This window comes from Cavia porcellus, unplaced genomic scaffold (assembly GCF_034190915.1).
Source record: "Cavia porcellus strain 051 isolate PalLab524CR breed Dunkin Hartley unplaced genomic scaffold, mCavPor4.1 scaffold_19, whole genome shotgun sequence".
Lineage (NCBI taxonomy): Eukaryota > Metazoa > Chordata > Mammalia > Rodentia > Caviidae > Cavia > Cavia porcellus.
Window position 1 is genome coordinate 9,656,073 of NW_026947502.1, and position 14,239 is coordinate 9,670,311.

Here is a 14,239-nt window from a genome sequence, read left to right on the forward strand (position 1 = left end):
ATACACACTTGATACAGTGGGTGCAGATTCACAGGCATGAGTGTACCATTTCACACATGAGGCTGTGATTGGCCGCAGTCCTCACTGAAGGGCGGTGGTGTAGCCCAGTACGGTATAGAGAGTCAGAGGAGGAGTCTTGAGTTTAGATCCTCAGAACTCCTCACTGCCAACTTTCTCAAGAGCGCTGTGTCCCTTTGTCCCAGGGGAGTAGACTTTTCCAACTGTAAGAGACTATGAGTCACGCAGGTCCAGGGCTCTTGTGAGCTGGCCAGTGGCCGGGCACTGAGCATTCTACAGCATTTGCTCTGCTGCTCCAGTCTGCTACCAGCAGTGGAGACCAGGTGCTGGTGCTGAGAAAGGAGGCTGAGTCCACTGGCTGTTTACTCACCTGGGTTCCTGGACTGCCCTGAGCCTGGCTGCTCTCACCTGTGCAGGTAAAGAGGGAGGAGGAGCCTTGTTCAGCCAATGAGCGCCAGGAGCTCTCTTAAAGGCATCAGCAGCTGGGCTGGAAATCTGTGGCCACCTAGGGAGATCTGAAACCACTGTGCCAGGAGACAGCCTCTCGCCTGGATGTAACTGAGCCTTCCTCAGGCACTGTGAGCCCAGGGTCTGCTTGCTGCACAGCCCGGAGGGAGCTTTCTTTGGGGAGATCTCCTTCACCCGGTGCACAACCCACTTTCCAAGAGGCTCCATGCCTAGCGGCCCTGGCAGACTCCCAGGGAGGAAAGACAGCGTGGCCTTGGCAGTTGCCTCCAGGAAGGAGACCACATGTGCCAGGAGGAAGCCAGCTCTCCATCAGGACCCACTTCAGCAGCCATGGTGAGTCCTGATTCTCAGGCTTTCAGAGTCTCAGAAGGTGCTGGCAGGTGCAGGGACAATGCCTCTGCTGAAAGGCAGGAAGCTTGGGAGCTGCTCCTGGCCCTGCTCTGTGACCTTGGAAAAGTCACTCCAGCTCTCTGAGCCTTCCATTCCCTCTCTGGGAAAACAAGGAGCTCAATTCCTGTCTGCTTTCCTCTTTTTTCTTTTTCCTGTCACACCCCTTGTTCTGATTTACACCTGTTGCACTGTAAGTTGCTAATGGGTTTTCCTCTTTGTTGTGAACGTGGCTGCACAGTAGCCAACCAGGGCTTTCCAGTCAGCAGGAACAAACAGTGGAGCTGATGCAAATTTTGCAAAAGGCAGGGACATGCAATGTTTCAGTTATCTGTATGGTCTTCTCAAGAGTCAATATTTGATTTTCATTTGACCTTTTGAAAGAGAAGAATTAGGGTGCTTGTGAGGAATATTCAGACATGAAGACCTTAAGAGAGAAGCCCCTAGATGCCCCTCCCACAGGTTTATGAGGCCACCAGATAGAAATATTGTTGCTCTCCTCAAGCCCAGCTCTGAGCTCATGGCCCTGCCTCATACATGGGACCCTTTTTTAAAAGGGGACCCTTGGGTGTGAAAGCATCACATATGGGGCCAGGCTGTTCCCAGGATTCCTCACAGGGGTTTTACCTAACTCTGGCCCACTCTATACAACTGGGGATGGGGGAGCTGAGGTCTGCTCTGGCCTCCTCTGGGCCATGGCCAGGCCTCGGGGTGGGAACCAGCAAACTCTGAGAGTACAGCGCTCGTGGGCCAGGAATACATGGTGCACGTGACTTTTTCTGGGACTCAGGAAACAGGGCTGCAGTCCTGGTTCTACACTGACTAGCTTCAGTGACCTCAGGCATGTTGCTTCACCTCTCTGCAGTTCACTGTTTGGGCTACGAAATGGGGATTATAATTTTGGCAATGCTTGCCTGCTGGGATTATTCTTCGGGTCAAATAGTATATTTCAGGGAAGCTTTGATTGTACATATTTTAAAATAAAATTAAACATCTAAAAAAGTACATTTTAGAATGGGTGAAATCGGGTCATGAGTGTTTTATAAAGTATAACCTTTGCGATGATTTTTGTGATCTGTAATTGTTAGTAATTATATGATGAAAGAATTACTCTGCTGAAAATCATGATAGCTCATGGTTTAAATCTTTTTAGATTTTTCTTTTTAATACTAATACTTTTCAGAATGTAGACTCATAAGACGGAGAAAATAGCAAATAGTTCACCAAGTCACGGAATTTTTCTCATGACTCAGGAGGGAAACCTAGGCCCAGCACGTGGCCAGGGGGAGGTGGAGGCAGTAGAGGTTAGGCCAGGCACTTGGGAGCAGACCACCTTCAGCTCAAGGTCACACTGCAAGACCTACTGGTGAACGTGGGTGTGAGTCACTTTTCTTCTCAAAGTCCCTTCTTTTCAGTCATTTGAGTTTAAGCCAACCTGTTCTTTCTTCCCCTGCAGCGCCCTGCTAAGAAAACAAATTTCAGGGAATGCTGATTTCAAAGATGTGGCAGCCTTTTCTCCCAGGGGAGACAAGGGAAGCGTGAGGTACAGTGAAAGCCACAACAGTTTCCAGGAACAGGGAAATGTAGGGACATGTGTGCATGCATGTTGGGTTGCACACATGTGCGCAGGAGCAAATGGATTTAAAGTCCAAAAAGTCTTTGGCCTCTGCAGTCTTCTCACCAGCCTCTTGCTGTGCAGTGAGCCTCTATTCTAACCCACACTGGGAGGTTGCTGTACCCCAGGGGAGGCTCCTAAACACCTTTCCTTGGTAACCAGCCTTGGCATCTCAAAATCCTCCCAAGGGTGGTTTGCAGGGTGTGTGTGAGTATGTTTGAGTGTGCTGGGTATCTGAATGAGAACTCCAGGCACACTGAGCCCTCAGGCCTTGACATGGATAAATTTGAGTGCAGTGGCAAAATGGGGGGGTCCCCTCCAGTCTCCATGAATGAAGCTTGGAGATACTTCAGTGGAGTATCTTCAGTTACTAAGCACCTACCATAGGCTAGTTGGTGCCAGGTGTGTTAAAGTCGTTACATTTGGCCAGGTGAGGTGGTGCACTCCTGTAATCCCAGCACTCTCGAGGCTGAACCAGGAGGACTAGCAGGAGTTTGAGGCCATGCTAGTCATAGTGCATAGTGTAGTTTGTCTTTTTCTTTTTTATCGGTACCGGAGATCGAACTCACGACTGCCTCCTTGCAAGGCAGGCGCTTATGCCGCTGAGCTAAATCCCCAGCCCCGCAAAGTGTTGTTTGGGCTACACTGTGAGTCCACAAGTTGGCATCTGGTTGTGTGTGCTCTGAGTCAGTGTACACTATCTCATGATGGCCAGTGCCTGCATCACTGCCTGATGACCCTTGTGATATGGGACAGTTAGGGAGAGGAAGGTCCTGATGGCACCAATCATGGTAAGACATCACTTCCCAACACTTTGATCCAAGAGTTTGATTTCCACCCGCCTCCCTTCCTTCCTCTGCTGTAGACCTGATTGAGCCATGCAAGCACTACTGAGATTTCATCATCCAAGTGTCCTATTCTGACCCCATTTTTGCTCTAGAGTGCATGCAAAAAAAAATATAAATCCCCAATGAGAAAACTTTTTGTGGGTCAGAGGTCAGAGGGAGCCTTCTTTACAAGTCTTCACCATCTGTCTGGTGTCTTCCCGGGTCTCTGAGATCAGATCTTTAGAGTCAAAGGATGTCAGAGATAGAAATGTAGCTGGAGCTTTAGGTGCAGCTCAGTTAGTTTAGTCATAGCAAATGAGCCTCCTTTCACTTGCTATTTCTGACCCGTTGGCAGTGTTGGAAAGGTTCTGCAGCCACACACAGGCATGGAATATTCAGAGCCTGTGATCAATAATGTCTGCTGCAGACATGGCAGGAGGAAAGAGCAGCAGAAATGATCGCGATGTGCCGTCCTGGGGCAGGCCAACCTCCCTGCCATGTGAATACCGGAACTGCTCTCCAGGCTGGAGGATGACTTGGTAAAAGTCACCCAGGAAGGCCTGGCAGACGCAGCAGCAGACCCAGAAGCAGGGCCTCTCTTGACTTTTAGCTACATTGCTTGTGCTCTCTTGGCTCAGAGAAGAAACTTGAGATGGGGGTGGGTGGGCCCCAGGAATTGTGGGGAGCATGGCAGAGGTGGGGGTGAAGGAGTTCAGTTCTGTGCTACCAGACTGAGCCCTGCCAGGCTGGCCCGTTGGCTTCTGCTCCACTTCTCAGAGTCCCCTTGCTCCTGCCCCAGTTTCTTGTCTCATTTTCCTTGGGCTGAGCATACACACTGAAGCAGAGGGACCTCTGGGGAACCTGGGCCCTAAATACTCTCGTTCAGCAGCCTTCAGCAGGTTCCCTGGCTGCATGTTTTTAGGAAGAAGAGTCTAGGCAGAGGGTCCTTAACCATATTGATGCCATGGAACCATCTGGCAATCTGGGGAAGCCTATGGAGCCCTTCCCAGAAGTCTTTAAAAACTATAAAAGAGGGATGGGGATTTAGCTCAGCAGAGTTAAGTGCCTGCCTAGCAAGCATGAGGTCATGAGTTCAATCCCTGGTACCAAAAAAACACTATAAAAGAAAATATATAGGACAACAGTCGAAACTAATCACATTGAAATACAGTCACCAAGATCTTTGAATGTTTATGATATAGTATATGTGCTTCTTTCCTAATGTATTAAAAATGAGGCCTGGTGGCAGATATATTAACTATTGGAATTTCAAAGTAGGGCTGAGCATAAATAATGTCTTGAAAGACTTGCAATGACTATTAGGTGACATTAAAATATCTGTGATTTCTCTTGGGGACACAGTCACGCAAGCTGCCAGTATTACTAGGATGCATGGCTTACATTCATAATGGAGCAAAACGTTTGATTTGAGTTAGAGCTTAGGGAAAATAAAAGTGGAAGGTTTTCCATCCAGGCTCAGAGACAACCTGAATTCTATCTATGGGTCTGGAAAATGCCCAAGCATGAGTCTGCTAGGAACGCTGGGGCCTGTCATGAAGGGCGACAAAATGAGGGAGCTCTGGCCAAGCAGGGTTACTGTACAACTGGATAGCCTTGAATCCAGCATCTCTGGGTCAGCTTAAGAAGATTCTTGTCTAGTCAAGTTTGTTTCAGTGATTCATGTGAGATTCCATTTTTTCTTCCAAGTTCCCCCGTTTGTGTTTGAGAGTAGAAAATCTCCACTGGCCCTGCTTACCCCATCAGCTAAAGCCAAAAGAAGAAGGTATCCCCAGTCACCATTTAGTGGCAGTTGGGGTGGGGAGGGGGTAGTGGAGACTAGGGAGGATTGCAAGCAGCTCAGGTGGGTGAGCTTCTCTGTCCGTCCTGCCAGCTGTCTCAGGAGAGCAGTCTTCCATGGCCAAGTGCATGGCCAAGAGCCAGCAAACCTGGACTTGAAATTCTGGCTCCATCACTACCAAAAGTTTCTTATCTGCAAAACAGAGACAATAACACCTGAGTGTTGAGAAGACCAAAAGAGAGAAATCTGTAAGAGGCAGAAAACACCAGTGAGGGAATTTTAATGCCTAACACCCTTTTCTCCCTTCTCCCCTGGGTCCTTTCCCCCTGTACTACACCAACCAGCCAAAGACTCCTCCATCTTACAAGAGTTTGCCCCAGTCCTCTAGCAAGGAGTGCAGTCAGCTTTGTGGCTGGACACCACTCTGCCAGCCCCCCTCCCAAATTCCCTCTCTTTGCTGTTCTCACTGCTTGGCCATGTTTGATGGCTACGCTTCTCTAACAGTCCAAATCACTCTCTGTTCCATCTGTCTTCCATGGAGGTACAAGTTCTGACCATATCCTTCTTTTTCTGCAACATCCTTGGTGTCTACTCACTGCCTACAAGGCCAAGTCCAGGCCTTCCAGAGTATGACCCACAGCCCACACCACCTGCCTCCAGCGTCCTTACCGTCTCCCTGTCCCATCATTCTGATCTCCTCCTGCCGGGAGGCTGATGGGCTTCTTCTGCTAAGCCTTCCCTCCCTTCTCCATTGCTCTGAGTAATCATGCAAGCCCAGGTAATCATGCTAGGAAACTGGGAGTGCTTCTCTACCTGAGGCTTCTGTGGCGAGGAGGGGAAAGTGAGCAGAAAGAAGACTCAGAGGAATTTGGTTAATCCACACAGGTGTCAGGTGTGGCTCTGCCCGCTGTCTGAGCCAGATGGGTTCTTTTCAGACTGGCAACCTAGCACATGGAGAGAGCTGATATCATCTGCACAAAGAAAGCCTATCATTCGCCATGCTTATTGAAACCACAGTTACCAGGAACAGAATGCAACTAAGCATTCCACACAGGGAATTGATAGAATCTCTGATTCTCAAAATGTCATTTGGAAGGGAGCAAAAAGGTTTATGTCCTTGCCGCTTGAGACAGGACAGTAAAGCCCAGAGCAGCAGAATGACTCACCCAAGGTCACACCATGCGTTGGAGGCCAAGTCTGAACTGGAGCCAACATCTGATTTTCTTTTCACTCTTCGTGTTCTGGACGCAGAGACCTGGACTTCCACCAGGAGATTGAATAACTTGTCGGGACAGATGTATAAACAGTGGGTTAATATATCACTGCTGGGCAGTGTGACTGTTGGCTCTTACCAAGAATTGCGAATATCTTAACCCAAGGTCCCCAGCTGGGGGACATGACAAGTTACAAGTGCGCTGAGACAGAAGCACTCTTGAACCGTGAGTGGCTAAGTGGCAGCAAGGGCAGCTGGAGCCTCCAGCCCTGCTGGGCAGTCACCTTCAGGCCTCAGACAGATTCATAATAATCCCTGGCACCCATCCAAACGTCAGCAAGTCTTGTGAAGGGAAAGTTGGGAAGCTTACATTGTATGAGTCATTTAGGAGTGCTGAAATTTTAAGGGTGTTATGAGCAGGGTGGGGAAAGGCAGACTCTAAAGACTCATGTTCTAGTACTGGCTTTCCCACTGGGGGAAGAGGAGAAAAAAGAGGTACCATATATTGCAGCTCATTTGATCTTTCAAATAGTTCTACTTGGTACTTTGATAAACTCCATGATATAGATGAAGAAACTGAGGGGCTGGGGATTTAGCTTAGCGGCATAAGCACCTGCCTTGCTAGCAGGCGGTTGTGAGTTCGATCCCCGGTACCGATAAAAAATGAAAAAGACAAAAAAAAAAAAAAAAGAAACTGAGTCCGGGAAATGAAGAGACTTGTCCAAGATTTCACAACAGCTAAGAAGCAGTGCCTTTGAGATTTGAGATATCTTTCTTCTTTGAATTCTGTGCTTTTTTTGCTTGCATTTTATTTTATTTTATCTTATTTATTTACTGGCACCAGGGATTGAACTCATGACCTCACACTTGCCAGGCAGGTACTTATGCCGCTGAGCTAAACTCCTGGCTAAAGTCTGTGCTTTTAACTACTCTGTAATATAGACCCATTTGAGGGCCATCAGGAGACAGAGCTTTGGGGATGTGGGGCCTGCTTTCCCAGCATCAGGGCGGATGAGTCTCCCTCCAAGCCCAACTGACAAGCTGTATGAAAGATTTCAGAAGAAGCAGTGCAGGCAAGAAGGGCCAGAAGACCCTTAAGCAATGATGGCAACCTAGACCCTCACCTGCCTTGGGATCATCAGCAGGACTGGAGGAGGGTAGTGGAGCCCTGCCCCAAAGGAACCAGGGTCCCCCCCTTAGGAGTCCTTTCAGAAAGCCAAGGTAGTGAGATATCACTGGTTGCTGTGATGCTTCTGAAATTCTTAGGAAGAACACTGGAACCGGATCTCTTGTTCACCAAGCTAACCCTCCCTTAAATAATGACTGCTACGTACAGACCCACTTAGGCTGTGAACCACATTATGCACATTGCCTTGCACAATCTTCCCAACAGTCCTATCTTCAGTAGCTCCTATCATCATCATCTTCATTTTACAGGTGAGGAATCTCTAATTGTGAGAGTTCATGGAAACCATCCTAAGCCACATAGTTGATAAGGGACAAAGCTGGCATTTAAATTCAGATCTTCTGGATCCTCAAGTCTGTGCTCTTAACATCACAGTGTTAATCTGGCAGCGTGGGGAAAAGCACAGTTCTGACTCTGGATCACTGATTTCTTAGTGGATCAGAGTCAGGTGACCTTTGGGCAAGTCTTTTTTCTGGGTCTAATGTTTAGTACAATAAAAAGGTAAATTCTTTGTCTCGCTACAACTTCAGATTTAAAAATGAAAAACAATTCATAAAGTATTATCTGTTGAAGACTTAAAATAGGAAAAGTTATAGTACTACAAAGAGAGACAAGGCATGGTTTAGGCCCTGAAAAATGTATTACAGGGCATGGTGGCGCATACTGTAATCCCAGCACCTGGGAAGCTGAGACGGAAAGATTGCCATGAGTTCGAAGTCAGCCTGGACTACAGTGAGTTGAAGGCCAAGATGAATCACATAGGGAGACGGTATCTCAATAAATAAATGTTCAATGAGGGAATGTTTTTCATTCCCAGTAATTATGGACTAACCTCCTCACTGGAAATTATTGAAAGAGCTGAACAAAATAAATTTGTGACTGTGTGTGTATGCTTGTGTCTCCGTGTGTGTAAGCATGAAAAAACTACACAAGCAAGATTCTAGAAAGAAAAGAAACATAAGAGGAGAAGCCCCATTTTCAACTGTCATTTTCCTGCTCAGGGCATAAATTATTTCTTAAGGAAAGGCAAAGAAGGTGATATTGTGAGACTGACGCATAAAAAGTGGACTTCAGTGTCTATAAAGGAAGGTTATCCCTAATAAATACACAAGGCTTTCTGTTTTGTTTTGTTTTTGTCTTTTTCCTTTTTATCAGTACTAGGGATTGAACTCACAACTGCCTGCTTGCAAGGCAGGCACTTATGCCGCTGAGCTAAATCCCCAGCTCCATATATAAGGCTTTCAATTGCAGCCCTCAAAGAAAAGCACTCTAGGTGTAGATGTGAATTAGGAATAGATGAGCCCTGGCAAGACTACAGCTATCATCCAATCAATTTAATCCCTTTTAGGACTTCCCTATAAAAACCAAAAGAAACATTTTTCTAAATGAAGATAATAGCAGTCAAAAGCCTCAGATTTTCCTACAATTTTCTGATAATCATACCTGGCATGCAATAAAGATTTACCTGACATCTCATAGAGAAGACCAAATCATTAAAAACCAAGAGAAAAAGAGACAATAACAGCAGGTACATAGGAGATCAAGATAGTAATGTTATAAGATATGAACTTTAAAACATTTGTGGTTAATATAGTAAAAAAATTTAAGGGCTGGAGATTTAGCTCAGTGGCATAAGCGCCTGCCTTGCAAGTGCGCAGTCATGAGTTTGGTCTCCAGTACCAAAAAAAAAAAAAAAAAAATTAATGAAAACATGGAAGAATTTCATAGAACTAAAGTCTATTCAGAGGAATCAAATCAAAGTTCTAAGCCTAAAATATAACATTGACATCAATAATTAATTAGGTAGGGACTGGGGGTTTAGCTCAGCGGCATAAGCGCCTGCCTTGCAAGCAGGCAGTCGTGAGTTCAATCCCTGGTACTGATAAAAATGAAAAAGACAAAAAAAAATAATTAATTAGGTAGATATTACAGTATATAAACACAGCTTAAGGTAAAATTAGTGAACTAAAAGACAAGTCAGTCACAAATATCCAGACCATAGCACATACAATATAGAAAAGGGTTATATTGAACATGGTGAAAATATCTAAATATGTGTAACTGAAGTCCCATAGGAAGAGAGAATTGGAGAAAGAGAGGAGAGAAGCCAAGGCAAGAAAAAAGAAATTAACTGACACTATAAGCAATACTTAGTGATGGTCAATGATTATGAATCACTTTAAATCCCAAGTAGAACAAACAGGAAAAACCTGAATTAGGGCCTATTGTAGTGCAACTGCTGAAAACCAAAGGGAAAGGGAAAAATCTTGAAGGCCGCAGTAATAAAATTGACAGCTTCTCAACAGAAATAATAAAAGGCAAAGGCATGGTATCTCACAAAATGGTAAGTGAGAATAAATGTTACGTGAGTTTACATTAATAGTTTTCAATTACTGTAAGTATGAATCAGTAGGGAGATGAGAAGGAAAAGAGTGTTAAAATTTTAGATTCTCAGTTCTCACTGCATACACTTGGACTTAGCAGTTCTAGAGTAGGGCCAGGATTACTTTCCACAGCAGCATGTCTGCTAATTCTGATGCCAAGGATTTGTAATAGATTATTTACAATGACGGCTGCAACAATTTCTCCTGTCGTTGTACACATCACCCTGCAAAGAGATGTCATCATTCAAGAGGTGGATTCTACTTTTTCCCTTTCTGAATCTTGGCCTGCCTGCCTGTGGCTTACTCTGAGCTACAAAGAGGAATGGGTTGAGATGATGTTTTTCTATTTGAGGCTTCACCTCAAACAGGCTTGCATTTGCAGTTACACTGAATCTTAGTTGAACCCATTCTGCTGGAGACAGGGGAAAGGAGAAAGGGAGGGAGCAGTAACAACCCCTAGTTATGTGAATGAGTGTGAATGAAGGAAGAATCTGTTTGGGTTCAACAAGGAGAGACAAACTACATAATACCTTGATCATGCAATAAAGAATTATTCATTATAATAGGGTTGGAACAATGAGGGGTTGACTTGTAAGAGAACTCTAAAGAATATAGAAATAGGAGATATGTCTTGGTTACTTTTCTCTCATTGCTGAGACAAAATATTCAACACCCAAAATGAAAGAAGGGAAAGGTTTATTTAGCTCACTGTTTGTGGAGGTTTCAGTCCACAGTCAGCTAGCTCCAAGGCAAGGTAGTATAGCTGAGGGGCAATCATCCATGGTGGCCACAAGAAATAAGAGGAAAAGGCAAAAAAGGGAAAACCAAACTGCTTTCCCTCCCTTATATTTTATGTTGACTCCTCTCCTGGGCAGGGTGCAGCACTCACACCAATCCCAGCTCTAGACAACGAACCAATCACAAATGTTAGAGTCAGCTGTCTTCATGACTGCATGAGGCTAGGGGGGTGTGAGGCACACATTCAAGCAAACTACAACAAGATGTAAGGACCAACAGCTAATCATGAGGCTGGCAATGCTCAAGGAGGAGCATTGTCAGGAATGAGATGTGGATATTTTTAGTTGTGACTCATTAAATGGCAGAGAAGTTGTCATGGTGCCACCCCAGGCTTGGGAAACTTGGTTAAAGTCATCCCCTGGAAGGTGCTGAAAATGTGCTCTCTCAGGTATCAGGGAAAGCCATTCATAGGGTAATGTCTCACTTGAGAGACTGCTCCAAAATCATTAAACAAGGATTCCTGGGAAAGCTGTTTGCTGCCTGATGCTGCTGGCTGCTGTGTGCTGGGGGGTCTGAGGCTGGAGAAGGCATCCACACTGCGGGAGCTGAGCCTGGGGAGACTGCTCACCCTGCAGGAGTCTGATGAGCCAGCACCCTGTGACTGGAAGCTAAACCCCTTTCCCACTCCAGTGCCTCTTAGCACCTCTACTGACAAAACTGAGGGTCTTGTTAGCAAACGAAACACACATTTCAAGGGCTCAGATCCTTGTCAATGGAGCAGGAATAAGAGGCCAATTTGGAGCTAAGACAGTCAATCAGTAACTAGAGCTGGCCATCTTGAACCATCCAGCCCTAGCCAATCTACATGACTACAGCTACATGATTGACCCTGCAAATGACCAGCAGAACTGGGCCTGTCTGTCCTAAGTGGTCAGTGCCACTTCGCCTTCAGTCATCATTTCAGTCACCAGCTCCCTTGGGGATGTCATAACCCTTTTTTTTTTTTTTTTTTAAAGACAGGCCCAGGAGACTGACCTTGGGGACCAGAGTAGACATGATGACAACCTCACCAGCACTGCCCCTCAGGAACATGGCTTTGATCTTGTCCAGGCTGCACTTTGATGGCTTGGTGGAAGTGGCTGGTGCAGGATGACCAAAGAAAGTTGTACCTTGGCCTCCTCTGGCCTGAAAACTGAAAGCTCCTTGATAATTTTTACCAGGTGTCTATGCTGTTTTAATCTCACCCGTGTCCCCTCACTTGCTTCCAGTCACCATCCGTGCCCCCAGGGTGAGCACTGTTCTGATGTCTTGTGCCAGAGATTAGTTTTGCCTGGTTTGGCATTTTATGTAAGAGGCGCATACGCTGTGTTCTTTTTTGTATCTGGCTCCTTTGGTTCAATATGATGTTTGTGAGGCTCATCCATGTTACTACATGTAGTTGTGGTTCCTTTTTACTGCTATATAGATTTCAGTTTTTGAATATACTGTATTTATCCATGTCACTGGTGAATACTCAGACATTTCCATTTGGGGACTATCACGCAAATTGCTGTTTACATATATGTTTGAGTGAGCATATGTATATATGCATATCTGTTGGCTATGCCTATAAACAGAATTATGAACTGTCCACATAGTATATTAACACTTCTTAAAAATCAAAATTTAAGGGGCTGGGGGTTTAGCTCAGCGGCGTAAGCGCCTGCCTTGCAAGCAGGCAGTCGTGAGTTCAATCCCTGGTACCGATAAAAATGAAAAAGACCAAAAAAAAAATCAAAATTTAAAATAATAGACTAATCACAATTATGTTAAAGGGCAAAAAATACCTGTGCAGGAAGTACACAGATAGCAGAAGAGAAAAAGAAATAAAATGTTATCGAGGCATGGTGGTGCACATCTATCATCCCCACACTCTGAGAGGTTGAGACAGAGGGGTTGCAAATTCCATCAGGGCAATTTTGTGACAGTGAGACACCATCTCAAAAAATGGGGTGAGGGGCTGAGGCTGTAGCTCAGCGTGGAAGCCTTGAGTTCAATCTCCAATACAAAAAACAAATCAAAACAGAACACACATAAAAAAAATATATAGACATGGTTGATGAGTAAAGAAAACAGGCATGACTTTTCCTCTTGACATATTGCTGCTCTCAGTAACTGTGATAGACATTCAACATTTTTATAGTCAATAGGAGCATTTATCCTGTTGAGCTCCAAAGTCTTGCTTAAATGTCACTGGTCCTCTAGTAGCATTCCCAGGCAATGCCCTGCTCTATTTGTATAGCCCCTAGCACTCAGCTGCCTTGTGTAGGAACACAGGACCTTGCCTAAGGGCAGTCTGGTCCTTTCCCTATAACCAGACACATTTCATTAGAGTCGTAGTCAAGGTTTGCAAAGAAAACAATTTAACACAGGACACATAATTTATAGAATTATTTTATTACATTTATAGTTACCCAAAGAGTCAAATACAAAAAATGCAAGAAATTTGTCCACATGCTAAAGACCCCAAAGAATCCAGCTGAGGGCCTAGATCCCATGGAAATGTCCAGCATAAGTCCTGCTGAAGACCTAGACCATCACAATGAGCCCATGACAATGTCTCATGCAAGTCATTTCACAGATCTACGCTGGGAAGGCCTAAAGGTCAGCGGTGGAAGCCAGAAAGTCCACACCAGTGGGATGAAGGATCTGTGCCAGCAGGCTGAGGGATCTGTAATGCAGTCAGGAAACGATGCTCAAAGTAAGGATCAGAGCTCCCTTAAAGGGAACCATAGCCATTCTCAGCGATAGCAAGGTCCTGAGTTCCTCTGATTAGAACAGCCAAGTTCAGATCAGGAAAGAAGCTCGACAAGCTCCTCCAGGAGAACCAACAGCACCACGCTTCTTCCTCTCCAGCTCTCTTTTTTATGTTGTTGGCAGCAATGCTCAGGTGGGCCCTCCACAGCTGGCACCACACTGATTCAGTTCAGCTGGGTGTTACAAGTTGCCCACCAGTTGTCAGTCCACCACAATTAGCAACTTATTTTTTCTAAAAGAACAGCCAACTTGCTATTAAGAGGGACAAAAATCTGAATCCAGCCATCCTCATTTTTGTCTTGAAAATACGTGATGTAGGAGAGGAATTAAGCAATAGACACATTGTCCTTCAGCAAATCATTGATAGAGGTATTCTGAACGGCTCATTCAAAGTGAGGAATTTTTGGTTAACCGCGTAATCTACCAATTGTAATATGAGCAGATCAAAGAGAAAGGGGTGGGAAGATGAAGGGAAAAATAAAACTTGGAAACCTTAGTTTTGCATTACTAACTGTATGACTTTCATCAGTTGACGGAATGCCAGCCTTTTCTATTTGTCACATTGGAGGGATGAGAGTGGACTTACTTCCAGGAAGGTAAGCAGGACTCTGATGAACTGGCATGGCTACCTAGAGTTCTCCATTGTTGCAGAGACAAGTCCAGGCTTTGTGGCAAAGAATGCTGTGATTGGTTGAAAGCTTCTACCATGAGCAGGTTATTTGAAATTGATATTATGTTTATTTGATGTTTGTGTCTTTTGGGAAAATCTCTCTGTCTTCCTAGTTCCCAGGTTTAGATCTATTTAGATA

The 14,239-nt window shown here is 45.2% G+C and overlaps 1 protein-coding gene across 1 annotated transcript in view; it reads left to right on the plus strand.

The window, feature by feature from the left end:
- Nucleotides 1-800: 800 nt before the first annotated feature.
- Larp1 (La ribonucleoprotein 1, translational regulator) overlaps nt 801-14,239 on the plus strand; it is an 88,193-nt gene continuing 74,754 nt past the window's right edge. Inside the window, exon 1 of the mRNA XM_063230693.1 lies at nt 801-819. The gene's annotated coding sequence lies outside the window, so the exon portion shown is untranslated. The remainder of the gene's footprint in view (nt 820-14,239) is intronic.